Here is a 12,057-nt window from a genome sequence, read left to right on the forward strand (position 1 = left end):
ATACCTCCTCTCCATCTCACATTTTAGGCAGAGATAGATGTCGCCTCCTTAATGCTCTAGGTCCTTATAATATTTCTACCATAATATTAAGACATGTTATAATTATTTATGTGCCAATATCTCCCCCTCCAAAGTATGAAATCAGAGAATCTGTCTTATTCAGCTTTTTAGCCTTAGCACCTCACATCATGACTAGCATGTAGCAGACATGCACTGTATAGTTGCTTTATTAAATTTATTATCTGATGCATTGTCAAATTGATAGATATCATAATGCCAACAGGTTTCCATTTATTGTGTACTTTTTATATAGCCAGGCATTATCTAAGTATCAAGAATTATGAAAAGTCTGAGAGTATTATTTTTTAACCAGTTAGCCAACCATTGTTTTATAGATGCTGGCAGAAAAGAATAGACTTCAGGGTCACAGATGAAGGACTTTATTATTTATAGCAGAGCAGGAAGCATGAGCCTCAAGTCTGCATCTATTCTTTACCTACCGGGATCTCCAGGGACATTATACTCACATAAGTGCTGCTCATAGAGTCGGTTTGTATCACAGCTAAGGAACACCAAGTTTAGAAAACTCCAATGTTTTAAAGAGGGTTGCTAGCAAACTTGCCTAACCTTTGTCCTAGAGGGCGATATCATCTTAATAAAGACAATATTCCTGACCTCTGCCCTGATGGGAGACATTATCTCTGTCTTCCAAGGCTGTTTCCTATACAAACATCATTAAAAAGATACTCCAGAACAAAAGTTAATACAAGACATGCAGAAAGGCCCTGAATTGTCTCCCAACAATAAGTGTTTTATATCCATCAACTCACTTTCTCTTTACTTATCATATTTCATGCCCCTTTCTAGATAAGCAAACTAATGCAGTTATCTCATGACATAGATATTAAGTTGTGTGACACTTAGCAATTTCATGGGTTTCCTTTGATTTTTTGCTCAGGACATCAGAAAATCATTACATCTCACTGTTTTGATTTCATGAATGTGTAGTGCTGGGAACTGTTTCATGTTATTTTATCCTCTTCAAAACAACTCTAAAATACAAGTATGCTAGGAATAAAATCTGTGCCTACCTCATTAAGGTGGTGCCAATATTAAATGAGTTAATAAAAGGAAAGCACTTTCTGTAGTGCCTTGCATTTGTTAAGTGCTCAATAAATCATAGATACTATTTTACAGATTGTTAAATGGGGCATAGAATGATTAGATGCTTATACAAAGTGACAAATGTGTAAGTATCAAAGGTGAGATTTGAGTACAACATGTCTAACATCAGGGTCAACTCTCCTAAACACAACAATATGATAGTGTTACTCCTTATACTTGTTATCCTCCTCTTCATGCTGTCTAACACCAGCTCTTCTGTACAATGCTTCATTTCCCTGATAACCTTTCTATCTTGGTTCTAGTTCCCTTTCATTTTTGACCCTTCGCACTGCTTTGTGGATCTCAGTGTAATGATGCCTCTCTGGAAGTCAGATTCTTAGCCTCCACTGACCGTCTCATATACATTGGGCATCTCCAGGGAGGCAGATATGGCACACCATATGCTGGACACTTACACACCTTTCCAAGTCTTCATACCCTTTGTTAGAAAAGGCTTTCAAATGCAGTGATTCTCAAGCTCCTGGGTGCAGCCTCGGTGTGGTATGAAATACACAGAATGTATCAGAAACAGTAATGAAATAGACTGCAATGAGACAAAACTGAATAAAATGGAGAATGTTAGAGTGCATCACACATGAGAAAGGTAAATAGTGTCCTTGTGTGTGTGTGTGTGTGTACATGCGTTACCTGGTCCCAATAGAAATTGTCAAAGGTTTGAAAGCCACTTCTTCAGTAAAATTACATATGCAGAAATCTGCCTACTGGTAAAACCTCTTCACTCTAGAATCTAAATATCTGATCTAAATATTTTATTATTATTATTATTTATTATTATTATATTTCCTTTTCAAACTCTTTTTAGGCTATGGTAGACAACTTGCCGTCAAATTACTATCAACTACATTACTCTAACCTACTTTTCCCCCAGTATTGTTGCCCACTGGGAATTTTTCCAGTAGGCAGTCTACCTGATAGCATTTTAGGGTCATGCACATATCTCCAATATCCTACATGATCAAGGAATATCGATTGAGGTTCTAACACAATTAATTTGGCTCAACCATTATATTGTCTTATTTAGTCTGAGAAATATCTTAGTATTAATAAGAATAAGTCCATTTTCTTTTTTTCCTAGATATAAACACATACAATGTTAATGCTAATAAAAAACTCTTCTCCAAGGATGACCATATCTCTATGTTGTTCACACTCAGTCGGCTTCTTATTGAATTTTCTTGTAATGTACTCATATATTGGGATCTATCTGTCAAACACATTTCCTTAACTTTAATTAATAATCAATTAGAAATTATTAATTAGTCTGTCATTTATCTGATTTTTTCAATGTAAATGTCTCCTTTGATGGAAGACCCATATCTTCCAAACCAGTATCTACCCCCCAAAAATGGGAGACTCAAAATAATGCAAGGCATGGTGCCTACTCAAGAACTCACAAAGCATCCTAGAAATGGAAACTTTATTAAAATGAAAAAAAAAAGAGAGTTCACAAAGCATAATACATGAGACTCCATAATGGATAAAACTATACACTTTGGTGGTGTTAGGAGCTGGATTATGTCTTCCCTCAGAATTCATGTGTTGAAATCTAACCCACAGTGCCTCAGAATGTGACTATAGTTGGAGATAGTCTTTAAAGATGTTTCTAAGGTAAAATGGGGGTGATTCATGTAGGCCCTAATCCAATATGGCTGGTGTATTTATAAGAAGTGATTAGGACACAGACACACACAGCAAAAAGACAACGTGAAGACACAGAATGAAAATGGCCATCTATAAACTAAGGAGAGAGACTTCAGAAGAAACCAACCCTGATGACGCCTTGATCTCAGACTTACAGCCTCCAGAATTGTGATAAATAGATAGATAATCATAATCAATATGTAGATACATAGATTCTTTTTAACAATTCACTACTGAATGTCATTAGGAGATACGGCAAATTGCAGACTGAAGCAATAAATTATGATGTATTCTCTTACAGAAGCCAAAAACTGAAATAAGGAGAATACTAATTTAAAATTCAAATTAAGTTTGGGGGATGGTGCGTGCCCTGATGGGGTGCGCTGAGCGAGCCAGGAGGCACGGAGTCACTGCAGAGCGCAGGGTTTCTTGACCACGTGGACAATGTAAATTTGAATTCTAGATCCAAGTAAGAATAAGGAAGTGGCATCCAATCCTCTGAGTTCTGATCTCCCAGGCTTGGCCTACAAGTTTTTTTGTTTGCTTTCCTGTTGCATCTTTGATACCATTTCCTAGAGGCTGCTCCATGATTTAACTTGAAATTCTGAAACAAAGATAGAGGAGGCAGTGGGAAAACTCGAATAACTCATTGAGTCTGAAATCCCACCAAAAACATCTGAACAAGAGACAGCGAAGGAGGAAGATGAATCTGTAGAACTGGAATCTCAAGTTCAGAAAGATGGTGTAGCAGATTCTGCAGTTCTTTCTTCAATGCCCTGCTTGTTGATGGAGCTGAGAAGAGACTCTTCTGAGTCTCAGCATCCACAGAGAGTGACAAGCCTACAACTGGCCGAGTTTATGAGAGTGACTCCTCTAATTACTGCATGCTTTGCCCTTCCTCTAGTGATCACCTGGCTGATTCAGACACGTTGTCTTCCGCAGAAGAGAATGAACCCTCTCAGGCAGAAACAGCGGTAGAAGGAGACCCTTCAGGAGTGTCTGGTGCCACAGTTGGGCACAAGTCTAGGAGGTCCCGATCTGAAAGTGAAACATCCATTATGGCTGCCAAGAAAAACTGGCAATCCAGTGATAAACAGAATGGGTTAAAGGTCATCGGAGCCAAAAGCACAAGGAGAGGATCAGGCTACTGAGGCACAAACGGGAGGTTGCCGCAAGCAGTACAACCTGCTGCAGGACAGTAAGTAGTACCAGTGACAGTGACCTGACTTGTGACAAGCACGAGCTCATCAGATGATGATGAAGAGGTTTCAGGGAGCAGCAAGACAATCACTGCAGAGATACCAGATGGACCTCCAGTTGTAGCTCATTATGATATGTCTGACACCAGTTCTGACCCGGAAGTGGTAACTGTGTACAATTTATCGGCGGCTGCAGTAGTTCAAGAGCACAATAATTCTATAGAGGCGGCCAGGACACAGGAGCTACCTGGAGGACCAGCCGGCTTCTAGAGGAGCTGAATGCAGAGGCAGGTCATTTGCATCCAGGATTCCTAGCAAGTGACAAAATATCTGCCGGCAATGCACCGCTCAATGAAGAAATTAATATTGCCTCTTCAGATAGTGAAGTAGAGATTGTGGGAGTTCAGGAACATGCAAGGTGTGTTCATCCTCGAGGTGGTGTGATTTGGAGTGCTTCTTCGTGGAAGCATGGCTCGGGCGCACAGTATCTTAGCACCAGGCAGACACAGTCATGGAACTGCTGTGAGCCCCCAGCAGACTTGGGCTTCACCAGCAGAAGTTATTGACCTTATCTCAGATGAGGATAGTAGGCATAAATACCTACTGTGATACAATGTCACTGTGTTTCTCCTGCACTATTCCCTTCCAATTCCTCATCTTCTTTGTGTCATGGAAGTTCATTGTCATGGCTTCAGCTTCAGAAGCTGTTTGTGGCATTTGTAGGATTCAAATTCATGGAAAATTCCCTCCTTTTCTCCTCTTCTTAATTAAAAGAAGTCAGGAAAAAAAGTAAATTAAATTTAAATAACCTGAAAAAAAATGATGGGAGAAACTCCTAAATTTTTACATTCTGGCATTCAGTATAACACTTTTATCCATTTTAGCATCATATAGGCATTTAAAGGGAATTAAACATCTCTGGAACACAAGCAACAAAATTGAAAAAGTTAAACAATTTAATTAATAATGTGTGAAATATACAAAGTTCAAAAAAATTATTGAGGCCAGGCACTGTGGCTACTGCCTGTAATCCCAGCAGTTTGTGAGGCTAAGGCAGGAGGATCGCTGGAGGCCAGGAGTTTGAGACCAGCCTGGGCAACCTAGTGAGACCTTGTCTCTACAAAATATAAAAATACATAAAAAATAAAATAGCTCTTGCAAAAAAAACAAAGTATGGAAAAAAGAAAAAAAAACACAGTTTACATATTCTTCTAATTGTAAACTCATTTATTAAAGAAACAAAGGCTTTTTTTCTCTTTTCAAAAAGTTTGCTCCTGTTCATAGCTCGTACCCACTAAGCACTCAGAACACAGAAGAACTCTACAAGCATGCTCTGTGGAGCACAAGAGAACTTTTCTGGATGGAAGAATTGCTATATTAGTTTCCACTGTCTCTATATTAGATGTAAGGAAAAGAAAGCCACCCCAGTCCTTGCACAGCGAGCCACGCAGAATATGCACTAGATGCCTGCAAGTCATAAACTGGAATATGAGACCCTCCATCATCAAGTGTAGCCAGTGTTTCCGGGTTTACTTCTCTCTATTCCTCACCTTCTCTCTAGCTGTGCATCACTGTTTCATTTTCTAGTTCCTTGCTTTTTTCAGTGTTGGCTTTCTGTCCTCTTCCTACTTATACCTTTTTCTTCATCCAACACCCTATCATCAAAGTCACCACTCTCTACAACTCACCACTCCTCCAAGATTTTGCTTTCAAACCCCTCTGTGAAAACTTTTTGATATTCTCAAGCCATATATAAATCATTGCAAGTTCATTGCACTAGGCGTACACATTTTTTATTTAATCTTTTCTACGTCTTAATGGAGCAGGCAGTAAATATTAAATGAAATATCACATGTAAAAATGCATGGCAATGGCTGAAGCTTAGTGGGCATTCAGTAAACATCATTAATATGATGATGATGTCTTAATCCATCTCTTATTCTCTGCTTAGCATAGTGTTCTGTACATGGCTGATCCTCAATAGATATTTATAGGCTATGTTATAGAAACACATATCTTGTCCAGAGACTCAAAGGTGAAAAAGTAATGTTTTTAAAATTTTATTATTTCAAAGTTTCTTTTCCCCCAAGTGGTTGATATGTACTTTCAGTCAAATTGACTTTTTCTATCCTTTTCTGAAGCAATGAAAGCAGAATACTTAGCTGTTGAGAGAAAGGTAGGGTAACTGGTAAAATATATTAGTTAATACATTATTATCCTACTACAAGTGATTATAACTCATTGATTTATTTTCTGAACACTCCATTTAACATTGAATTGATGAAATTTTAACAATTATAGGAGGCCTTCCCTGGGGAAAGGAAGAAAAATTTTCCTATTTATAAATTCTCCTCATAAAAAATTTTTCTTGTGTATACCTTTAGAGATACCTTAAGAATTTCACAACCAGATATAAAATATGGTTTACTCTTTTTGGAGAGTTATTAGAAAAAGATAGTTATGGCCTGAGAAAAGAAAAAGTAGTAAAATAATGCATAATAAGTACTGATTTTGCCACAAAGGCTTGATACAGATTAATAAAAGTGAAACAAAGCAAACCTTGGCCTCAAAATTATATTATTGTAGTATCTATAAGGACCAAAACCAGCTTGGTCGGTGTCTCACGCGTCCGTGTGAAGAGACCACCAAACAGGTTTTGTGTGAGCAACAAGGCTACTTATTTCACCTGGGTGCAGGTGGGCTGAGTCCGAAAAAGGAGTCAGCAAAGGGTGGTGGGATTATCATTAGTTCTTATAGGTTTTGGGATAGGCAGTGGAGTTAGGAGCAATGTTTTGTGGGCAGGGGGTGGATCTCACAAAGTACCTGCTCAAGGGTGGGGAGAATTACAAAGAACCTTCTTAAGAGTGGGGGAGATTACAAAGAACCTTCTTAAGGGTAGGGGAGATTACAAAGTACATTGATCAGTTAGGGTGGGGCAGAAACAAATCACAATGGTGGAATGTCATCAGTTAAGGTTATTTTCACTTCTTTTGTGGATCTTCAGTTGCTTCAGGCCATCTGGATGTATATGTGCAGGTCACAGGTGATATGATGGCTTAGCTTGGGCTCAGAGGCCTGACAGTCAGGGAGACCCTAACCCAGCAGTACTAGAGGAATTAAAGATACACACACAGAAATATAGAGGGGTGGAGTGGGAAATTAGGGGTCTCACAGCCTTCAGAGCTGAGATCCTCGAACAGAGATTTACCCACGTATTTACTGACAGCAAGCCAGTGATAAGCACTGTTTCTATAGATTATAGGTTAACTAAAAGCATTTCTTACGGGAAATAAAGGGATGGGCCGAAATAAAGTGATGGGTTTGGCTAGTTATCTGCAGCAGGAGCATGTCCTTAAGGCATAGATCACTCATGCTATTGTTTGTGGTTTAAGAACACCTTTAAGCTGTTTTCCGCCCTGGGTGGGCCAGGTGTTCCTTGCCCTCATTCCGGTAAACCCACAACCTTCCAGCGTGGGCATCATGGCCATCACGAACATGTCACAGTGCTGCAGAGATTTTGTTTATGGCCAGTTTTGGGGGGCCTATTCCCAACATACAAGGATGGAGGTAAGATGCCTTTTAGAGGAACCAAAACAAATAAGATGAGACTAAGGAAAGCAAGACTCAGCTAGTATAAAAGGAAGAAATTAATCAAAACCTATTTGGATATGGAGGCAGAATTCAGCATTTTCTAAGGCAACACTAGAAAACCATGAAACATTTGGATGGAGGAAAATGAAACAAAATGTACTTTTATTGTTTTCACAAAGTGCATTTTAGTATGCATATCTGTAGCAAAGTCAAACACTATTACAAACATCTCATTCAAATTAAAGAGTACTGAGAATCTAAAAATTATTTTTAAGAAAGTAAGGGATAGTAGTAAATATTCAGATTACTATTTTTGCTATATAAGATATGTAAAATATTGTTGCTATTGTCTGTATTTTATGTGCCAACTATATTGTTTTATTTTAATGGAGGTAAAAATACACAGAATATGTACATACAGGTCACTCCAGATTTTTGTCTCTAGCACATTTTTCAAGACTATGAAGATCCTTAACCAAAATTCTTCTAACCAGAAGGTATTTATTTATTTTTTATTTTTATTTTTTGAGACGGAGTCTCACTCTGTCTCCCAGGCTGGAGTGCAGTGGTGTTATCTCAGCTCACTGCAACCTCTGCCTCCAGGGTTCAAGCTATTCTCCTGCCTCAGCCTCCCAAGTACCTGGGGTTACAGGCGTGAGCCACCACACCCAGCTAATTTTTGTTTCGTTTTGTTTTTTAGTAGAGGCAGTTTCACCATGTCAGCCAGTCCGGTCTCAAACTCTGACCTCAGGTGATCCATTTGCCTCGGCCTCCCAAAGTGCTGAGAATACAGGCGTGAGCCACTGCACCCAGCTCACCAGAGGGCATTTTAAAGACCCTATCCTCAAGTATAGGGAGGAACTATCACCTAGGATTGAACAGAATTGAAAACAAAATTTTTTTCTGAGAAAATGCAGTTTAATTTTTACAGTTAGTATTTAAATAAAATAGAAAATGATGCCATCATTGTTGTGACAACTCAAGAAGTCTACAAATTGTCACATGTATCTCCTTACTATTTCATGTTTTATCTTCTCCTTTTTTTTTCTATTTCTGAGTCTAAAAACAACAGTATCTTTAAGATCATACAATGCCTTCCTCTTAACATTTATGACATCATTTGAAATAATATTATGCAAACTCAACAGCTTTCTCCTAAATGCTATTAGCTTTATCCTAAGTCATTTCTTTGCTATCATATAAATGTAATTCTTCACCTGCTAAAATAATAATTTGTCATCTTATTTAGAAGGTTAAAAAATGAAGAATGAGCAGACAAAATTGTAGGAGGGATTATACTTTAGTAAGTATAGCTAAGTGGCTGGATTTACCTATGTAACTATAGGTTCAAAGATATCCCTAGCATTCATAATTCAAATTTTCTACTCACGGTTTTAGAGTTTGCTAACTTACTTTGAGTGCCTTTATTAGTTAATAACATCTAAAGTTTAGTGAACTCTTGCTGTATGTCAAACATTTTGTCTGCATTATCTCATTTAATCCTCATAATTCCCCAAGAATTACTCTATTTAAAAAATAATAAAACTACAATAAAAAGGAGGGTTACTTTGCCAATGTCATACAGACAGGAAGCTGGGGAACTAGATTCTGAGTCCAGGTCTGTCTGATGACAGAATTACAGAATTCAGAATCCATATTCCTCTATACTCTCTAGAATTTCTCTAGAGTCTTTCATTCCCAAGTGATAATAATCTAAACCAGCTTTTAAAAAGGAAGAATGGGAAGAGTGTTACTGGCTCAGGGAACCAAATCAAAGAGATGGTAAAATTTATCTTAAAGGCAAGTAGATTTTGTGCCTGAAGCAATGCCAGAACTTTCTGTCCCTTATCTATGACTCTATCAGATATTCCATTCTTTCCTATAGATGAAATTTTTCCCTTCAGGGGATCACCAGTGGACACACTGGTAGGCAATGGTTGTGGTCTAAGTATCACCAAAGAAATGAACACTTTCTCAGGAAAGTAGAAAATTGGATTAGAGGAGAAACCAGTATTAGGTGGAACCAGTCATTTTGAACATCCAAAGAGGCCCAGAGGGTAGTGGTAGAGGCAACCTAAGTAACAAAAGTCACCTAGTTAATACCTGAGTTAATACACGGGTATTGGAACCTCCTAACTGTGTGATGTTAGCAAATGACTTGGCTTCACTTAAGTATCAATTATTTTGTTATCTGAAAGAGGTACTGTAAGAACTAAAATAATGAATGCATAAAATATAATCTTAGTAACAATCTATGGAGTTTGGATGAACACGAGGATACTGAAGAAAGGCTAATAATTTGATGCATATTTAAACAGATAATCTTCAAATATTTATTTAGCCTTTATTGAATTGTTGAATTGGGATAGGCTAAGCATTGTGGGCCACTTCAAGTTCAAATTCAAAAATTTGGATTTATTGCATGCATTAAAATAACACATTACTAGCTTATTGAAATTGTCTTTCAATTTTGTTCACTTCTAGACTAGAACATTAATATAGAATGTGATCTGAGAGACCAAAGTAGACATCTCTTTGCCAACTAAGACAGACCCTAAAGTTAAGGAAATAGGGTTCAGGGCTCCGCTGGCATGGCAACTTGCTAAATTTCTATGGCTACAAGAAAGACCACACTCTTGCTAAACACCTTAACAATAGGAGCTATCAGCCAAATTGTCAGACCCTTCCTAACTAATTTAGAACCCAGGCCACTACAACTCTGACTGGGCAGAGGACCTTACAAACATTCTCTCCTGATAAGCAACTGCAGACCTCAAGACAGTTTTGACCAGCTTATAAAATTGCGCACAAACTGTCTTTGTATCCTATAGTTCACCTTCTGATGTAAATAATCAAATTCTACCTCATTTTAATGCTAAAATCCCACCCCAAAGTAAACACAGTATGTATGTTACCTATACATTTATCCATTTGTGCATGCGCTCAACTCTCCTCATATCATGTATAGCTTTTCCACTAAACCTGATTAATATATATGACTATTTTGTAATATATACAAAATATATATGTATATATAAATGTATATATGTACAGACCCTGTGAGGCATAAAAGCCAACCTGCCCTTTCCCTTTTCGAAGAGAGAGCACCTTCAGTTCACATCAGAGACTGTCTCTCCCTAGTTTGCAAATTGATATCACCAACAAAACCCCCCTTTCTACTATTTAGCCATCTGGTAGTCTTTTGGATGACAGGAGTTAAATTTTTTTATCCCTAAGGAAAAAGACTACAAAATGCATTGTTTGTTTTCAGAATGTCAGCTGCCTGCAATTGCTAAGTTTCTGTCACTGTCAGCTGGCTGTTTTCAGAATTAGTGGCAGAAAGTAGAGCTGTAATATGTAATTTTTGTATCACTTAAATATTCAATTAATAAAGTTCAGCATTGTGAGATGTGTTTTTGTTATTATTTCCAATTAAGTAACTTGTCTACAATTTAGAAGGAGCAGGTCGGCGTTACATTTTGCTAGCTACATGAGGATGTGTGTGTCAGAGGCGTGTGAACCAGAGCAACTCCATCTTGAATAGGAGCTGGGTAAAATGAGGCTGAGACCTATTGGGCTGCATTCCCAGATGGTTAAGGCATTCTAACTTACAGGATGAGATAGGAGGCCAGCACAAGACATAGGTCATAAAGACCTTGCCGATAAGCAGGTTGCAGTAAAGAAGCCGGCATTACACCACCAAAACTAAGAGGGCCACAAGAGTGACCTCTGGTCGTCCTCACTGCTACACTCTCACTAGCACCATGACAGTTTACAAATGCCATAGCAATGTCAGGAAGTTACCCCATATGGTCTAGAAAGGGGAAGCATGAATAATCCACCCCTTGTTTAGCATATCATCAGGAAATAACCATAAAAATGAGCAACCAGCAGCCCTTGGGGCTGCTCTGTCTATGGAGGAGCCATTCTTTTATTCCTTTACTTTCTTAATAAACTTGCTTTCACTCTATGGACTTGCCCCTAATTCTTTCTTGTGTGAGTTCCAAGTGAGGGTTCTTGGAACTCAGGATCAGTTCCAAGAGAGGATCAGGACCCCTTTCCTGTAACATCTTTCTGGTGACCACAGAAGGGACTACAGTGTGGAAATCCCCAGTAAGTGGTGGAGTACTATAACATCTTTCTGGCGACCACAGAAGCAACCACAGTGTGGAAACTCCTGACTCAAAGTCTAACTTTGGGTAAATGGTGGGGTATGGTAACATCTTTCTGGTGAATCACAGAAGGGACGATACTGAAGAGACCCCTGGCCCAAAGGAAAATCATTTGCATGCACCAATTGGCTGACTTTGGGTAAGCGAGGTGCATATACTAGGGTAAAGGATGGGCTTGCGTTAGAGGCCCAATGTAGGGGAGTTAGAGTCTCTCTTAAGACAGAGTGGGTTAAAGGCCCCTCTTAAAAAAGACAAGGAAACTTGACCAA

The 12,057-nt window shown here is 38.4% G+C and overlaps 1 pseudogene; it reads left to right on the plus strand.

The window, feature by feature from the left end:
* Window positions 1–5,883, plus strand: part of LOC100995117 (protein ARK2N-like) — a 39,298-nt pseudogene extending 33,415 nt beyond the window's left edge.
* Window positions 5,884–12,057: the final 6,174 nt, after the last annotated feature.

The sequence above is a fragment of the Pan paniscus genome, chromosome 13, assembly GCF_029289425.2.
Source record: "Pan paniscus chromosome 13, NHGRI_mPanPan1-v2.0_pri, whole genome shotgun sequence".
Classification (NCBI taxonomy): Eukaryota; Metazoa; Chordata; class Mammalia; order Primates; family Hominidae; genus Pan; species Pan paniscus.